The following is a 19,974-nucleotide window of genomic DNA, read 5'->3' on the forward strand; positions in this document are numbered from 1 at the left end:
TAGATAGCCTTTAACTCCGTGTATGTTCTCCCTGCTACCTTCAGAATTATAAAGCGTCTATTCCAGTCAACATTGTCAAAAGCTTTCTCTAAGTCTACAAATGTTATAAAAATTGGTTTGCCTTTTCTTAACCTACCTTCTAAGAGAAATAATATGGTCAGCATTGCCTTGAGAGTTCCTACATCTCTCCAGAATCCAAGCTGATCTTCCTCAAGGATGGCTTCTACCAGTTTTTCTGTTATTCTGCAAAGAAATCATTTTAGTGTTTAGCTACCATCATTTATTAAACTGATACTTTGGTAATATTCACATATACGTGATTATTTATGAAACATGTCCAAAATGCTACTGTTTTCATAACATGATGGTGTATAATTTAAAGTGCCACAGGCTGCACCATTAGTCAAATTACGAAAAACACTTTCTTCCGAAAAATGCCAATTCTTGTGGCTTCCACATCATAGGAGTGAGCCATGTTGTCAGTCATTGCATTCAAAATACACAGACTAAATGCCTGTAAGCTCAAAGTAATGCCTCAATTTCACAAATGTACAACTAACAGTATGGATGCTGAACTACTGCAGAAAGGAGCAAGCAACAGAAAAGTCACAAGTTGCATCTACAGTGCTGTGACTGATATACCCTGTCATTGTAGTACAACACATGGAACTGCCATGATGGCTGTACCCAGCATGGTATGCAAATAGCTTAACCGAGACCACAGATTAGATATTTGGAAAATATTGTTGACAGAAAGACCAGAGGTAATAATATCAAATGAATGACCATATTCAGTCTGGCATCTTTAAAAGAGAAAATGCCTATTTACTCAAACAAGTTGCTACATGAAATGTTACTGCACAGATTAGCTACATGAAAATTAGAAGTAGAATTTTCATTTGATGTAATACTTTATAGTAGTCAACAAACAAACAACACACAATACAGCAGGAAATACAGATGGTTGTCATGTTGGTGAGTAAGTGTCCTAGTTGCTTCCATATATGGAATTATTTGCTGTAATACATGGTAATTTAATCATCAGGTCGGTTAGAGGACATATGAGAGACAGGCATGCAATAGAACACATATACACAAAATTACAACATATCTATTAATGACCAGATTATCAAGGCAAAATATATGAAGAATTTTCTCAATCAAGTGATGCAGGCACTGGGCTCTTCATAAGCAGTGATGTCAAGGGTCTTTTGAGCGTAACTTGGCTTGTGCAAAACTGCCACTATGCCACAGTCAGGTGTTACAGTTAAGAATATGTAGATGAGGCTTGTGGAAAACTGCCACTTTGCCACAGTCAGCTGTTATAGTTAAGGACATGTAGATGAAGCTTGTGGAAAACTGCCACTATGCCACAGTCAGCTGTTATAGTTAAGGATATATAGATGACAACAGCCAGTATTGAGTAGCTCATACCGTAACAATGGATGGACAGGTCATATTGCAACATATCACTCACCAAGACAGTGCTTGATAACAAAGATATATGTTGAACTACAGAATCACAAATTATCTCCTTTGCTGTAGTTTACAGAACCAATATCTCACACGAGTACCTCTGAACAGCATAACATGGATGCAGGAACACCACAACTGAATGTCTGAAGCATGGAAAAAGATTTCCTGGACTGATGGGCTGCAATACAAGTTGGCATACACTAATTGTAGTATACAAATGCATTGACCATAGGATACTATTACAGCCTGCGATGGTTGTTCCTGTGTATATATCAAATCATTGTGTAGAATGAAATGGACCCTGTTGCACTGCCATCATCTTTTAAAGTAAATTACACAGGCAGCTGCTGGGAAACCATGTCCACCTGTTTGCTTCTCTATACATGTTAAGCATAGAGCATACTTCCAGAATAGTGTTAAAGTGGTCCTGTGAGCAATCTGTGGACATTACATGCTGACTCTACAAGATTGTGTAACTTAGTGCTAGTAAACACACACTAACAATGTCCAGAGGGATGTCTTTGGCCCTGCTCTGACCAATTTTTGTGTTTTAGTGGCTGTTGTGTTGTCATGGAAGAAAAGGGCTCCGTATCACTTCTGATGTCTTGTGTACCTGACAATCAAGGCAAAAGAATTGATTGGATATATACCTATAAAGACATACATCTATAAACCAATTTAAGAAAAAATGTTACATTGTAACAAAAAAAAATTCACTTGAGATGACAATAAAGTCATAGAGACCAAAAGGCTAGCCAGTACTCTGCTTCAGGAGGCAAAATTACAGCCTTTCCTCAGGGAGAAAGAGAGATAGGTTGGGGAAGGTTACAAAGGAGCAGCAGGTCACTCAACCCCATGGTGATAGGATCTATATGACGTTAAGCCAAGAGGAAACAAAAGAAGGAAGAAGGATTAGGTTTGAATGCCCCATCAACAATGACGTCAATGGATATGGGGCAGAAGTTCAGACTGAGGAAGAATGGGAAGAAAATCAGCCACATCCTTCGTGAAGGACTCATCCTAGCATTTGTCTTGAGTGATTTAGGATAACTGGAAATCTTGAATATGAAATGGGAGTGTGAACCACTGTCCTCCACTCTTTTAATTACTGTGCCGCCTTGCTCAGTAGTAAATAAAAATCACATTGATGTTACTTTCTCACTGTCACAGTTACAGTCAGTTAATTCTCTGTATAAAGAAAATAAGTAACCTGCACATTGCTTGATGCATTAGCTTAGCTCACCATTCATACTTTGACAAGACTGAAGATGTCTGCATATACATTTCAGTCCTTCAACAAACATCTTGTTTATTTTGCTTTATTCAAACAGCCTGATTTCACTATGTGTGTTTCTTCTTCTTCTTCTTCTTCTTCTTCTTCTAGAAGATGTTACAACTTATTCATACAGAACCAGAAGCCATGGTGCAGAAATACATAATTAAAAAGTGTTCTGCAGGTGTTTATTCATGCAAACATTTTGAATACAATCATATGAAATTAAATATCATGAAGGACCTCTTCTTGATCTGTCAAAAGCCAAGAGAAAGGAGCTAAGGAGAAAGGCCTGATATTTTATTTACAAAATATCTGATCATAATACCGTTGAAAATGGTCCAGTAATGTACTGCTGTGAATTTTAGAAATATGATTTTTTTTTTGTTTTCTCTTTCTGTGATTGGTGTTCATGATTTCTCCTGGAGAAGCAGTTGAACAAACAAGCAAGTAAACAATTAGCAAGTTGAAAACAACTGATCAGTTTTATTGAGCTCACTGGTCATGGTACAGTGAACATAGCATAAGGATACAATTCAAAATACAGCAAAACATTTTTTTTGCTCTGAACAGATGGTTTTCATGGGCAGGAAAGAGTATTAGAAGACTTCATACTTTTTTGATTTAGCTTTACATGGTGTAAAAAAATAATATTCTTTAAATGTTGACTGATTATGATTTGCATTTTGGGGTGCTAAACAGAGACTATAAGTGCCCTAAAATTCACTAGATAGCTAGAGGACTAAAATGATATTGAAAACACTAAAAAATAATATACAGGGAGACTATAAATGACTATCCCCAAGAACCATATAAATGTTCAAAGTGAGCACCGTTTGTCACATGGCACACATCAAGCCCATAGCCGAGTGCTGGATAGGCCGCAAGGAACCCAATGACAGGGCTTGCTTTGCATCGCCTCCACATTCACCCGACCTAACGCCATGTGGTTTTTCCCTTTGGGGCTTAATCAAGGATCATGTGTACGTGCCTCCACTACCAGCAGACCTCCCTGAATTAAGAAACCAGATTGAAGCAGCTGTTGCTACAATCACAGAAGACACACTTACCAACATTTGGGAAGAACTCGGTCATAGACTTGATGTGTGCCCTGCAACAAATGGTGCTCACATTGAACATTGATAAGGTTCTTGGTAAAACTGTTTGAGTTGCTCTTTCATTTGATATATCATTTGTAACTGTAAGTTTAATGTAATAAATATTATAAAGTGTTAAAACCCCGACATTCATTTATAAACACCCTGTATTACAGTACCATGAGTCATACAAACCAGATGACTGCACTCCAAACAGTGTTACCAAAACATTTATTCTGCACAGCAGCAGCTCAAAAAGATGAAACCATGGCATGGACACCTGCAAATAAAATGAAGTGAAGCAATTTGGTTTGCAAACTGAAATGCACTTGGCTCTTAGGCAGTCCACTCTAGTATGTAACTTTGTGTCATCTGCTTCATACATCAAACTACATTCTATCAGAAATTTATAGTAGTATTTTCAATCAATTTCTAACTTATGGTTCTTGAAGCTATAGGCTTAATATTTGTATCCTCTTTCAATAGCTTAACTGTATTTAACAACTAACAGTGAGGATTTAAAAACCGAATTAGTGGTATAGCTGCTCCATGTCAGCAGACGGTACTGATGTTTTGTTTGAGAACAGATTTCACTATAATAATTCACTGTTATATCCATGCTATCTGAAAAAAAAGAATCAATGCCCACTGCTGGCAACTGTGAATTTGTCAACAGGAAATACACCAGGTGGTTATAATTAAAGTGCAGCTACTCACGAGGGTCCAGTGTGGGCTGTAATTATTGTGTATTAGTGAAATTTGGTATATATGCTAATGTGTTAATTTGGAACTGGTTTACATTGGAAAAAAAATTAATTCCAGTTTTGGCCACCAGGTACCAGCCCCAGATCTACAATATTTCTGAACCGGGGCAAAAACTTGATAGTGAACCCCCCCACCGTTTGAGCATTTGAGATATGACATGAAAAATTAGAAACAAAAATCAAATTTTGTGTCATATGTCGCTGTAGTTTTATCTGTGGAATTCAAACATGTATATTTTGTAATGGAATCCATCAAACCTATATTTAGGACAGTGGAAATTAAATAGTCCTGTGGTGCCCCTCCTGCTCCCAGACATGTTATTTAGTCTCAAGTGTGCCAAAGTGCAGTGCCATGTCTCTTCACACAGCATTCTTCTATCAAAAATTACTGTAATTTGCTCTGTGAGATTCAAACGTGTATATTTTGTAATGGAAGCCATCAAACCTATATTCAGGAGAGTGGAAATAAATTGTCTTGTGGTGCCTATCCTGCTCCCAGTTGGCCAGTTTGACATTCTAATCCCCCCTCCCCACCCTTTAAAACTTACTCACAATTATTAGTACTGGGTGGGAATATTTGTGATGGGGCAAGTAAGAACTCGTTAGAAAATTTGCACTCTTTATTGCCTATTAGCTGATAACTTTCACTTTTATGTAACATAAAAATAAATATAAGAAACATAAAACCAGTAAAGATAAGAGACAAGCAAGAAAGTATACATTTCTTCAATCCTTAGGTCCCAGCATTTTTTCTCTCTAATCACGCTACAGCTTTACATGGCACGCTTTCCTTTCTGCAAAAAAATCTATTCCTCATCAAAGTTGTCAAACATTTTGCTACATGAAAAATCAAAATGTCATTGTCTAATACTGAAAAAGCTGTTAATATGAACAATACCCAAGACTGGTGTGGTATCTCAATTTAATTATGTCTATTTTGTCACTGTCTGTTAGATAAAACTAAGTAGGATTTTCTAATATTGCAGCAAAAGCAACACACGCCAAATAAGCGAGACTGTTTCAGCACAAATGGTCATCTTTATCTACCTCATGTACACAAATAACATGACAGAACATAATTCATGAAATACCAATATCAAATGCCTATTAGGCCTACTGCAAGCAAAAAGTTTTATGTTAGGAAATAGTTTCACATTTCATTCATATGTTCCAGTTTCTCAAGCATGAGATCAAAAAGTAGTAATAGTACAAAATTTTTATATAGATTTGGAATCGTTATATTCTTTCATATAATTTGTGTGGTGTCCCCATTTCTTCTCCTTCCCCATTCTAACAAACAATCTTGTCATCATTAATTCTGAAACTATTGCCAGTGTCAAAACTTATTCCCTGGTTAACTTCATTAACCCTACCAGAATCACTGATTTAGTTATCCCACATTTTTTCTTCAGTTAGACTATCCATGTTCATACAAGGCGTTTTCCATGCTGTTCCCAGAATATAACTTAAGTGGCTGCTATTTGGGGACTATAAAACTAGTCCTTAGTAGTGTAGCAATCTGGCAAAACATTTTTGTCAAAATTTCATTTTCTTGGATACACTGAGAAGATAATATTTAATCTTTCTTACCTGTTATTCCTGTTAGTTGGTTATTTCTACTCTGGTAGTCTGAATCTATGGATTTTGCCAATAATTATAATAACACTTATCATTTTCAAACCCAATCAACCACATAAACAGATAGCAAATGGCATTTACCAATTTGGGTTTATTCTACTCAGCTCGTATATCGCCATCTCCTTTTATCTGTAGTAAAGTTCTTTATTTCTAGATGTGATGGGGATTCCCTTGGCAGAGACAACATGTAGAGTATGCACACATTCAAAAATCAACTTGGGATTCATTCAGAAATCAACTTAGAATGTGTCCAAAAATGTTCAAAAGCCAACAGTGATGCATTTCAAAATCATATGAATAATAGATTGACCAACGTGCACTGTATACTAGGTGCTTTGTGAAACAAGGTGTGTTTCTTCAAGAATATGAATTTGGAGCCCCCTGAAACTGCTGCCTGGAACAGATACCGCACATTGCCCCCCCCCTCCTCCCCCCCTGATTTGGGCCTGCCAGGTGCTAATCTGGCACTGTACTGCATCTTGTCAACATCTCCGATGTTCATTTTGAACAATTGTATAAGCTGCAGTTAATAATAAAATTAACAGAATGCCTTTCTCAATTGTTTGACCTTTTCTGCCCATGTTGCATTCATAATATGTTACACACGGAAACATTTTTACACGTCTTTCTTGCATTCCCTGCACCAGATTTGCACCTGGTGGCCAAAACTGAAACTAATTCTCTTCTAATGTAAATTGGTTCTGCTCCAATATATTACAATGCCTACCAAGTTTTACTGCCATATGATAATTACAGCCTACACTGGACCTTTGTGAATAGTTGCACTTTATTTATAACCACCCCGTACCACTTTCAGTATGAGACATGCTAATACACAAATGTTTGTGGAAGTTGCAACACCTAAAATGAACGAACTCATTGAACACAAATGAGAGAATTGTGTGTATCAGTGAAGTCAGTAATATTTTACACAAGTAACATACAAGTAGGCCCAGAAGTGCCCAGTTTAGTTTGGCATAAGTGGCTATGGTTATAAGTCTATGCCAAGATCAGGTCCTAAAAAGGTATCAGCTAAAAGTAGACATATGGAAGCTTGTGCTAGTATTCCTTATTCAGGTTAAGGGACATGATATTAACATGTGACTGAACTCTTATGGGGTAAAATGATCAGACTCTGGGAACTTGGCTAGTCATTTGAACTTGTAAAGCACTTGCTGCTATGGCAGTTGAGTGTATAGAACAAATGATCCAGGCAATCGCAGAGGGTGGGCTTATTGGTAGTTGGGAGCTCCAATGTTAGGCGCGTAATGGGGCCCCTTAGCAATATGGCGGCTAAGGAGGGGAAGAAATCCAGTGTGCACTCCGTGTGCATTCCGGGTGGAGTCATTTCTGATGTGTAAAGGGTCCTTCCGGATGCCATGAAGAGCACAGGGTGCAGCCAGCTGCAGGTGGTGGCACATGTCGGCACTAATGATGTGTGTCGCTTTGGATCTGAGGAAATTCTTTCTGGATTCCAGCGGCTATCTGATTTGGTGAAGGCTGCCGGTTTTGCTTACGAGATGAAGGCAGAGCTCACCATCTGCAGCATTGTTGACAGAACCGACTGCAGACCTTTAGTGCAGAGCCGGGTGGAGGGTCTGAATCAGAGGCTCAGGCAGTTTTGCAACCGTGTTGGCTGCAGATTCCTTGACTTGCGCCATAGGGTGGTGGGGTTTCGGGTTCCGCTGAATAGGTCAGGAGTTCACTACACTCAGCTGGCAGCTACACGGGTAGCGGAGGCTGTGTGGCATGGACTGGGCGGTTTTTTAGGTTAGAAGGCCTCAGGAAAGTACAGGGTGGGCTGCAATCTCAAAGGGTGCATGGCAAATACAGGACATGCTTGGATCAAGGAACAGTCAGAATTGTAGTTGTAAATTGTTGTAGTTGTGTTGGGAAAATCCCTGAGCTTCAAGTGCTGATAGAAAGCACAGAAGCTGAAATCGTTATAGGTACAGAAAGCTGGCTAAAGCCTGAAATAAGTTCTGCAGAAATTTTTACGAAGTCTCAGACGGTGTTCAGGAAAGATAGATTAGGCAGAATTGGTGGTGGAGTGTTTGTGTCTTTCAGTAGTGGTTTATCTTGTAGTGAAGTCGAAGTAGATACTCCGTGCGAATTGGTATGGGTGAAGGTTATACTTAAGAGCCTAACTAAGTTAATAATTGGCTCCTTCTACTGACCCCCAGACTCCGATGATATAGTTGCTGAACAGTTCAGAGAAAATTTGAGTCTCATAACAAATAAATACCCCACTCATACGGTTATAGTTGGTGGGGACTTCAACCTTCCCTCAATATGTTGGCAAAAATACTTGTTCAAAACCAGTGGTAGGCAGAAAACATCTTCTGAGATTGTCCTAAATGCTTTTTCCGAAAATTATTTCGAGCAGTTAGTCCACGAACCCACGCAAATTGTAAATGGTTGCGAAAACACACTTGACCTCTTAGCCACAAACAATCCAGAGCTAATAGAGAGCATCATGACTGATACGGGGCTTAGTGATCACAAGGTCGTTGTAGCTAGGCTCAGTACCGCTTCTTCCAAATCCACCAGAGACAAACGCAAAATATTTTTATTTAAAAAAGTGGATAAAGTGTCACTAGAAGCTTTTCTAAGAGAGAATCTCCATTCCTTCCAAACTGACTATGCAAATGTAGACGAGATGTGGCTCAAATTCAAAGATATAGTAGCAACAGCAATTGAGAGATTCATACCTCATAAATTGGTCAGAGATGGAACTGATCCCCCATGGTACACAAAACAGGTCCGAACGCTGTTGCAGAGGCAACAGAGAAAGCATGCGAAGTTCAGAAGAACGCGAAATCCCGAAGATTGGCTAAAATTTACAGACGCACGAAATTTGGCACGGACTTCAATGCGAGATGCCTTTAATAGGTTCCACAATGAAACATTGTCTAGAAATTTGGTAGAAAATCTGAAGAAATTCTGGTCGTATGTAAAGTACACAAGCAGCAAGACGCAGTCAGTACCTTTGCTGAGCAGTGCCGATGGTACTGTTACTGACGATTATGCCGCTAAAGCAGAGTTACTGAACGCAGTTTTCTGAAATTCCTTCACCAGGGAAGATGAATGGAATATTCCAGAATTTGAAACACGAACAGCTGCTAGCATGAGTTTCTTAGAAGTAGATACCCTAGGGGTTGCAAAGCAACTCAAATCGCTTGATACGGGCAAGTCTTCAGGTCCTGATTGTATACCGATTAGGTTCCTTTCAGATTACGCTGATACAATAGCTCCCTACTAAGCAATCATATACAACCACTTGCTCACCGATAGATCTGTACCTACAGATTGGAAAATTTCGCAGGTCGCACCAGTGTTTAAGAAGGGTAGTAGGAGTAATCCATCGAACTACAGATCTATATCATTGACGTCGGTTTGCAGTAGGGTTTTGGAGCATATACTGTATTCAAACATAATGAATCACCTTGAGGGGAATGATCTATTGATATGTAATCAGCATTGTTTCAGGAAACATCGTTCTTGTGCAACGCAGCTAGCTCTTTATTCGCATGAAGTAATGGCCGCTATCGACAGGGGATCTCAAGTTGATTCCGTATTTCTAGATTTCCAGAAAGCTTTTGACACCATTCCTCACAAGTGAATTCTAATCAAGCTGTGGGCCTATGGGATATTGTCTCAGTTGTGCGACTGGATTCGTGATTTCCTGTCAGGAAGGTCGCAGTTCGTAGTAATAGACGGTAAATCATTGAGTAAAACTGAAGTGATATCAGGTGTTCCCCAGGGAAGCGTCCTGGGACCTCTGCTGTTCCTGATCTATATAAATCACCTGGGTGACAATCTGAGCAGTTCTCTTATGTTGTTCACAGATGATGCTGTAATTTACCATCTAGTAAGGTCATCCGAAGACCAGTATCAGTTGCAAAGCGATTTAAAAAAGATTGCTGTATGGTGTGGCAGGTGGCAGTTGATACTAAATAACGATAAGTGTGAGGTGATCCACATGAGTTCCAAAAGAAATCCATTGGAATTCGATTACTCAATAAATAGTACAATTCTCAAGGCTGTCAATTCAACTAAGTACCTGGGTGTAAAAATTACAAACAACTTCAGTTGGAAAGACCACATAGATAATATTGTGGGGAAGGTGAGCCAAAGGTTGCATTTCATTGGCAGGACACTTAGAAGATGCAACAAGTCCACTAAAGAGACGGCTTATACTACACTCATTCGTCCTCTGTTAGAATATTGCTGTGCGGTGTGGGATCCTTACCAGGTGGGATTGACCGAGGACATCGAAAGGGTGCAAAAAAGGGCAGCTCGTTTTGTATTATCACATAATAGGGGAGAGAATGTGGCAGATATTATATACGAGTTGGGATGGAAGTCATTAAAGCAAAGACGTTTTTTGTTGCGGCGAGATCTATTTACGAAATTTCAGTCACCAACTTTCTCTTCCGAATGCGAAAATATTTTGTTGAGCCCAACCTATATAGGAAGGAATGATCATCAAAATAAAATAAGAGAAATCAGAGCTTGAACAGAAAGGTTTAGGTGTTCGTTTTTCCCGCGCGCTGTTCGGGAGTGGAATGGTAGGGAGGTAGTATGATTGTGGTTTGATGAACCCTCTGGCAAACACTTAAATGTGAATTGCAGAGTAATCATGTAGATGTAGATGTAGATGTTCAGAAGAGGGTAATATACTGTAATGAATGGGTACTAGATCATGGAATATGATCACAAAATTTAATGACTGGCAAGGTTTTCACAGGAACAGCTTCTTCAGCTTCATGGAGTGATACTGCAATGGGTGTAACCTGGCTGTGTTGAAAGTCTGATGCCATCTACTGCAGGCTGGGCTGAGATCATGAATGCCATTGTATTGCATCACATTGCCACAAACCAAAGATGGTGGACTGTGTGGTAAAGTACTGTTTTTTTTTTCAGAGAATTTCCATATGAATGTAAATCTCAGAACCTGCTTGGTTAAATGGTAATGTGCTTGCCTACCATGCAGTGGGCCCGGGTTCCGTTCCTGGCTAGGTTGGAGATTTTCTCTGTTCGTGGACTGAGTGTTATGTTGTCCTAATCATCATTTCATCCTAATCACGATCACACAAGTTGCCCAAGCATTGACTGAAATAAGACTTGCACTCAGCGGCTCAGCAGCCACAGTTCCCTGGAAGGGACCTCCTGGCCAACAATGCTACATGATCATTTCATTTTTTGTAAATCTCAGCCATATTGTTTTTTTGGAACATAGATGTAATCAGTTCAAAGACTACTCATGGTGGGTGTCATATGATACCTACTCTAAAAAAATGTTATTATTGAACAACAGAATATCTAGGATGGAATAACAACAATGAAAAGGAAATGAAAATGTTATAATTATAATTTTATGTGCACAGTCAATGGATAAACTTGAAATTAATGTTGTGTGATATTCAGTTTAATGGCATTTATTGGCTAGTGACAGAAAAATATGAAAAATAATCAGTTTTCAGCAGTAAGTGACTAAGACTGCTGTACTAAACTACACTAGCTACATACAGATGTGTGATGGCATTGTGAAGACAGTGCAGCACATCAGCTGTTTTCAGGTGGTATAGAAAATGCAGATTGTTCCTTATGTTCTGCAGCTACTATAGATAAATATCCTCAAAATGAATATTGGGCCAGTCTAATACGAATTTGCTTTATTTATTGGTCAGATATAATTACAATTTAGGCAAAATTTCATGTATAATGTGAAACAAACAGTGGGAACTGCATGAAATTCCTCTTTCTTTGGGCTGACTCGATGCACAAATCATAAAAACAATACTGAAAATGTTTTTAGAAACACCTGAGTGAAAAACACCTAATGACGTGAGAGGGACTCTCTCTCTCTCTCTCTCTCTCTCTCTCTCTCTCTCTGTGTGTGTGTGTGTGTGTGTGTGTGTGTGTGTGTGTGTGTGTGTGTGTGCGCGTGTGTGCAACTTGAAGAAGGTATGGTTCAGTTTTTACACCCATTCATGAATGATTTGTTGCTAAGGTAGAGCAACTGATGTGGTCTGTCTATCACACCCAATTGAGGGCAATGATCTGAGAGATGCCACAATCTTTTCTTTTGCTGGTAATTTAAATAAAAGATTCCCACTGGCAGTGACTGTTTCTAAGATGATGATGTTTTAAGAGCTGGTAATGTGCATGTTTAAAAAATTACTTTCTGGCTTAGAAGACAATGAAGAAACATGTTCATTATCACCAATATTTTAATTATTTACTGTTCTCACCCATACATTAAATTTTAGTTGTACTGTCCAAGGTGCGGCAGAGGTCTCAGTGTAGACTGACAAGGAAACAATTGTGCAAACAAAAGAGAAAGTGGCCTATAGCATGTGATTTTCATAAGTTTCAAACATATATTATTTATTTATTACATTGTAACCTGTTACTTATTATTTAAACTCAGGATTTACTCAAGTTACTACCTCAACAACTTTTCCCCTATACGTTGGCAACTAATGATACACACTGCACTATTGCAGCTAATACAATACTACCTTGTGTATTGTGTCACCATAACTGCAGGGTTGGCAAAATAAAACTGCCCTGGGAAATATTCACAAGACTGACATGAGATTGACCCTTGTTAATGAACACCACAGATTATGTTGAAAATGGCTACAGTTGATGTTAGTGCTGTGCTCAATTTATCGTACCATACATCTCTTCGACTTGAGACAACATTGTCAAGGTGATGTGTGTCATTTCCCCATCTTACTTAAAATATCAACACAGTCATTCATATTTTTTGAGTTAGTCAACATATAGATTAAAGCATTTCTGAACACACTGGTTAGAATTAATAGTTTGATCAAATAATCATGTTACAATGTGGACACCAAACACTGGGCAGAAACACCAATCTTGAGATCATTCAGTGGCTCTTATAAGTTCTGATGGAAATTTTCTGATGCATAATAGCACATTTCTGTGAGTTCACATATCCTAACAGGCTGAACCAGACCTCATCTGAAGTAATTAAAACTGAGGATCAAAAAACCCTGATTCCAATTCACTCAGAAACCAGTGGCAGAACTCCACATATAACAGTTTGTCTTGCCACCTTAACTCACACATAAAAGTAAATTTGCAAGTATACAGATGCAAGTACTTTTTGACACTGTTTCAATTCCTACTTTCACCGATAAATGGCACTGAGATTTCACTGGATGTTGTTCCAGGCTTTCTTTCACTTCTACAACATACTCTGGTGTTAAAACACTTTTTGGATAGTTACAGTTCCAATTCCAAAGAAAGCAGGTGTTGACAGATGTGAATATTACCAAACTATCAGTTTAATAAGTCATAGTTGGAAAATACTGACACAAATTCTTTGCAGAAGAACTGGTAGAAGCTGACCCCGAGGAAGATCAAATAGATTCTAGCATATGTGAGGCAATACTGATGCCACAACTTATCCTACAACATAGGTCGAGGAAAGGGAAACCTACATTTATAGTATTTTTAGACTTAGAGAAAGCTTTTGATAATGTTGACTGGAATACCCTCTTTGAAATTTGGAAGGTAGCAGGGTTAAAATACTGGGAGCAAAAGGCTATTGACAACTTGTACAGAAACCAGCAGGCAGTTATAAGAGTTGAGGGGCATGAAAAGGATGAGAAGGGAGTGAGACAGATTGGTAGCCTATCCCTACTGTTATTCAATCTGTACATTGAGCAAGCAGTAAAGAGAACCAAATAAAAATTTGGAATAAGAATCAATGTTCAAGGAGAAGAAATAAAAGCTTAGAGGTTTGCCAGTGATGTAATTCTGTCAAAAACAGCAAAGGACTTGGAAGAGTAGTTGAATGGAATGAACAGGAGGATGTAAGATGAACATCAATAAAAGCAAAACAAGGATAATGGAATGTAGTCGAATTAAATCAGGTGATGCTGTGGGAAAAAGACTAGGAAACAAAACATTAAAAGTGGTGGACAAATTTTGCTATTTGAGCAGCAAGGTAAATGGTGATGGTCAAAGTAGAGAGGATATAAAAGTTAGACTGGGAATGACAAGAAAAGTGTTTCTGAAGAAGAGAAATTTGTTAACACTGAATACAGTTTTAAGTGTTAGGAAGTCTTTTCTGAAAGTATTTGTGTGGAGTGTAGCCATGTATGGAGGTGTAACATGGATGATAAACAGTTTAGACATGAAGATAACAGAAGCCTTAGAAATGTGGTACTACAGAACAATGCTGAAGATTAGATGAGTACATCATATAACTAATGAGGAGGTACTGAATAGAACTGGGAGAAAAGAAATTTGTGGAACAATCTGACTAGAAGGGATTGCTTGATAAGATACATTCTGAGACATCAAGAAAAGGTAAAAATCATAGAGGGAGACCAAATGATGAATACAGTAAGCAGATTCAGAAGGGTGTAAGTTGCAGTACTTATTCACAGATGATGAGGCTTGCGCAGGATAATTTAGTACAGAGAGCTGCATCAAACCAATATTTGGACTGAAGACCTCAACAACAACAATTTTTATTCACTACTGTTTTTTACAATTTACTATTAAATATTTCATTGGAGACCTTGCCGGAAGTTTTACCAAAACACTTCTAGCCATAAACTCCTGTGTGAACAGCTATGCACAAATTTTCTATGAATGGTGGTTCATATAACACTTAACAATGAACATGCACTGTTTTATTGTGAACACCAATTTGTGTTGCATTCAACTGCTCATGAAATGAATCTGTTTCCCTCAATCATCCAGATGTAATGACACAATACTCGGCACAGACCATGCAGGAGAAGCACATGCACAGACATGTGACAGCAATTGATTAGTGCATTGAAACCACAGTTACCAGAATTTTCTGTGATGGACAGTTCTCCTGTTCATTAATAAGGGTCAATTTGTAGTCAGTCTTAGAAATATTTTCTGGGCCTGTTTTATTTTTCTCTGCCTGTATTTCTACAATTAATGAAGAGTGCCCCTAATCCTCTATCTACATATATCTACTAGTGCTATTGCCCTATAATGCAACTCCCTTATTATCTGCCACTGGTATACACACTAATTAATTGAAACAGATTATAAATAGTAATGGCACCAGTCTTTTGCTGCCACATTCCCGTTTTCTAGAGGGATAAATCCTATGAAAATGTCTCAATTCTTCTTAAGTCTTGCTTCCATTATGAAATATAGCATCACAACTTCCTCTTTGGTACTTTTAGCCAACAATTTCTTCTTAATTAACTCTGTCTTGTATTTATCTGTCAAATTTCTGTGATTAACTGTTTTAGAGATGTACATTCCTCCTCAACTGATCTACATTGTATGGTATTCATTACTGCACTTTACAGACTCTAAGACACACTTCTTTCTTCAAAAACTTCTTCCAAAATTCAGGTGTGTCTTATACATGAAGTTAATATAAAAAGTGTACAGTGTTTGATTCAAATTCCTGTAAGTCTTCAAAATGGTCATATATTTCTATCTCTCTCTGGTAACATTGGATTCAACTGCCAGCAGCAGTGCACTGATGCAACAAACATGGGTTGTGGGTACAATGACGAGGAAGAGGAAGAGGAGGAAGAAGAAGAAGAAGAAGAAGAGAGTTCAGGTGAATTATATTGTTTTTCAAAAAAATTGCTGAAAATTAAGGTGCAGCCTATAGTCCTTTGCTTATAGTCCGTAAGAAATGGTATTGCAGTACTGACCAAATTCCACAAACTGTATTAAATACTTTAGAAAAATTAGATACCTGGTTTGATTTAAACAGGTTAAAATTAAACATGGAAAAGACTCTGTTAAAGAAAGAAAAAGCAAAATTAAATGATATTTAGGTTAATCACAGAAACCAGGATTTGCAGGAAGGTACTTGTGGGAAATTCCTAGGAATGCAAGTAGATAAAAATCATTCATGGGGATCACATATACAGTACCTTGCAAATAAATTAAATAACCAAGCATTTGCAATGAGGATATTGTACAATACTACTAGTATGGGCATAAAAAAGTAGTATATCACAGATTCTTTGAGTCAATAATAAGGTATGTGTTGGGGTCTTTCCCACTCGTCTCGTATAGGGTGCCTTAAAGGACGTTGCATTCTTGGAATGCTATACAATATTTCAAGTAAATAACATTAGTAGTTTTATTTCAGTAAAGCAGTTTGACAATACTTAACTTGAATGTACAAAGGTGTTGCAAGTGATGGGTGACAACAACATAAATCCGAGGCCTTGCTATACACAGTGTTCAAACATGCAATGGATATGGATCACTACAATCTGATATTGTAGTAACCTCAACCAACAGCGGGAACACCTTGGGCTGTGGATCAGAGCTGCCAGGCAGGGAAGCCGCCGGCGGTTGAGCATGCACCACCGGAAACACAGGATGAGTCGGACGACAGACCAACGACAACTGACAACAACCGACCACGACCGACTATGAGCGACACAACAAGGAAGAGATAAACAACAGAGGCTTGTGGGAACTACAACACCAAACACCAAACGCAAATCCACTCAGAACCAGAGCCAGGCAAATGTCAACAATGAGCAACGATCAGAACGCAGTACCGCCGAGATAGAAACGAAATCCAGAGCGAGCACCAGACTGGCTGGACTAGGGCAGAGCAGGTCCCTATATACAAAACCGGAGGCAGCGGCTATTGGCCGCTGTCTGCACGTGGCTTAGTGGTGGTGCCCTCGCTGCGCGAGAGCCACTGCGTGGAATAGCCGCCGCGGAGGCAGAGGCGGAGCCCATTATGGGCTGACCACGTCCATTTGTTCTGCCGCATGTTCGCCTTCCACGGTGGAAGGTACTAGAGATATCACAGCACTCTCTGCTAGGCCATGCTAATACTCCACTAATGTCCCACTGAGGCTGGCAGGAGTGGCACTTATATTCACTTCTTGCAGGGGTCGCTCCTGTCGTGGCGCGGTCCTTGTCATCAGGCTATTGGCTGACATCGCCTCACCGCCCTGTCTGATATTGCGTTCTTCCTCTTCCTTTCAGTGCTTGCGGTTACACCAGGATAGTATGGAATTGTATTTTGGGGTAATTCAGAACATATGTGTTGAGAACTAAAACTTCAGAAAACCGTCAGTAGAAATATACACAATGAAGGGCGAAGAAAATCATGTCATCCACTCCTAAAAAATCTAAGTATATTAAGTGTTCCCTAAATATACATATATGAGCCAATTATCTTTGTACACAGTAACCCTGATTTATTTGTAGCAAATCATTTTTAACATGATTACAACACCAGAAATCAAAATAATTTTATTCTGCCTACCCACCATTTAAAACTTTATGCTCAAATTCCACATTATATGGGTATGAAAATTTATAACAAAGCGAAAGGAAGGGAATTTCTCACCATAGAAACTAGTACAGAAATGTTACTATTCAGCAGATGAATTCGTAAATGACAACCTGAAAAATTGAGCAGGAGAGAGCAAGTACTTAGCTCTGTTAAATTTTAAAAGTTTGTTACTTTTGAAGAAAAATTATTATTTGCTTAATTAATTAATTATTCAGTACCATATATTACATTATGGATATTATAAGGAAACTTGTAAACCAGTTTTTGTGTTTTGACGAGTCTCCTGTACATTAAGTCAATGGCTTGAAATTGTATGTTAATGAGACAATAAACTTCTATTATTCTCTATTCTACAACCTCAGAGAACTTCCAACGTACATCACCATTCCTCAGTAATTCAATATTCCACTTCCTCATACATTGATTCTCCTGATGATTCTCTTAAACTTCAGCCTACTCTTTATTTTTAATTAATTATGATTGGAATTTATACCTGCTCTTGGGTATGAATTGAAATCCAAATCTGATTTCCTGATCTCTGGGTCTCCATAATATAATAATGCAGCTGGTGTCTTTCTGTATCTCTTGGCTATTTTCAGGTATGCTTCCTTACTTTGCAATTTTTAACAGTGAATTTGCTATTATTAGATGACATTTATTACAGAACTCAAAGAGCCTTTTCTATTTCTTATACCCATTGTGAAGCCTGTGTTCTCCCACAACTCTGGCTTCTTTTTCTTGCTCTATTATAGCGATCCATTTCTTCATGGTTATTAAATTTTCATCTGCCTTTTTGTTGTAGCATTGTGGAAACACAATATCAGAACTCCCACCAAAAAACTTAATTCTGCTTCCACATGAAGGGATACACCTAGATATTGAACGAAGCAGGAATTGCTACAATAACTCTTAACTATAGAACACATGTAAGCACAGTCTAACAGATGAGCATACAATCATCACATAAACTTTAGTCCTGCTGAGGACCTAGAGAATGACTGCTGTAGCAGGTGTCATGTCATCACAGGAGAATATGGTCTGAAATGTCACAGGTATGGACAGGACCAGTGCCCACTCCCCCATGACAGGCTGTAAGGGAGCACCAGTGTCAGAGGCACTGTATCAGCACCCCCTGTAAAAGAAAGCCTGTCTACGTAGTGCATGACGTCACAAGATGGCTACACACATAGTCCCTTCTTCAACAGTTCCACGGAACAGTGCTTGTGAATAGTCATTCGGCGAGTTTCACGTCAGTTTACTATTACAGTGAATGGTGTTCCTGCGTTAGTGTACGTGATTTGGTTGTTTAGTTTCTGTGCACTAAACTGGTGATCTGTTTTTCTTGCCTGTGAAAATTTCGTTGCCTGCAAAATGCCATATCGTTGTTGTGTGCCGAATTGTAGAGGAAATTACGACGGTGGACCAAAAGTAACCGTGTTTAAATTTCCGGAGGATGAAGCAACGAGGAAGAAATGGTTGTCAAGTATTTGCAGAGATAACTTCACTCCTTCTTCAAGTTCAAGAGTAAGTATTTGTTTTGTTTATTTCTTAAAAGAGGTTAAGTGTACTAACAAAGAATAGGCACTTATGCAGTAAGGAAGGTCAGCGACATTTTGACTAATATATCAGATCTTAACTGAATAAGTGCCGAAGAAAATAGCGTTTCATTTTCTTGCCCTGGCAATTCTACAGTTTAGCTGGTATAGGTTATATGAATTCTGTATTCTGCAAGTTCAACCAGTATAGCCTAAGCACAGTCATACTTACGTAGTTAAATATCTCAGTATATCTTTATACTTACTGTTTATGCTGCCTGTTGTTAGGAATAAAAGTCGGTTTATAATTAAGTACGTGCACTTAAGATACACACGACTTTCAATGTATTCTGCTTCTGTATTTAGTGATTCTTTTTGCTGTAAAAGTCGTTAGGAAGTTACCTGTTCAAAAACAAGTAATGTGGTGTACCCAGAAATTGAAAATGAAGTAAAAACAGTGTCTCAGTCGCTTGTTTTTAATAAATTATTGGTGGGAATTTGAAGTCATTGCAAGGAATGTTACTATTAGGGAATATAGTAGGCTTTAGACTTAACAGTGAACCACAGACAGGAAAAATGAATGAGTACATGAATGGATTAACAGGCCATCACAAAATGCAAAGGGAGAAACTGTGAAAACACGTAAAAAATAAAAAATACTTGTGGATTTTACAAATTCTTACTTTCTGGGTCTGGAATTTCAGATACATGCCAGTGGCCTACACAGCTGTCTTAGAGATACACAGCTAAAGTACTTGAAAGCAATTGTGTGGTCATGTTTAGCCTAATAGGTAGCACATAAGTGGCAATGTATTAGTTCATCATACTGTCAGTTTTTATGTAAGTTATGAACTGATATCAAAAGCAA

Source organism: Schistocerca serialis, chromosome 3 (assembly GCF_023864345.2).
Source record: "Schistocerca serialis cubense isolate TAMUIC-IGC-003099 chromosome 3, iqSchSeri2.2, whole genome shotgun sequence".
NCBI classification, from domain to species: Eukaryota; Metazoa; Arthropoda; class Insecta; order Orthoptera; family Acrididae; genus Schistocerca; species Schistocerca serialis.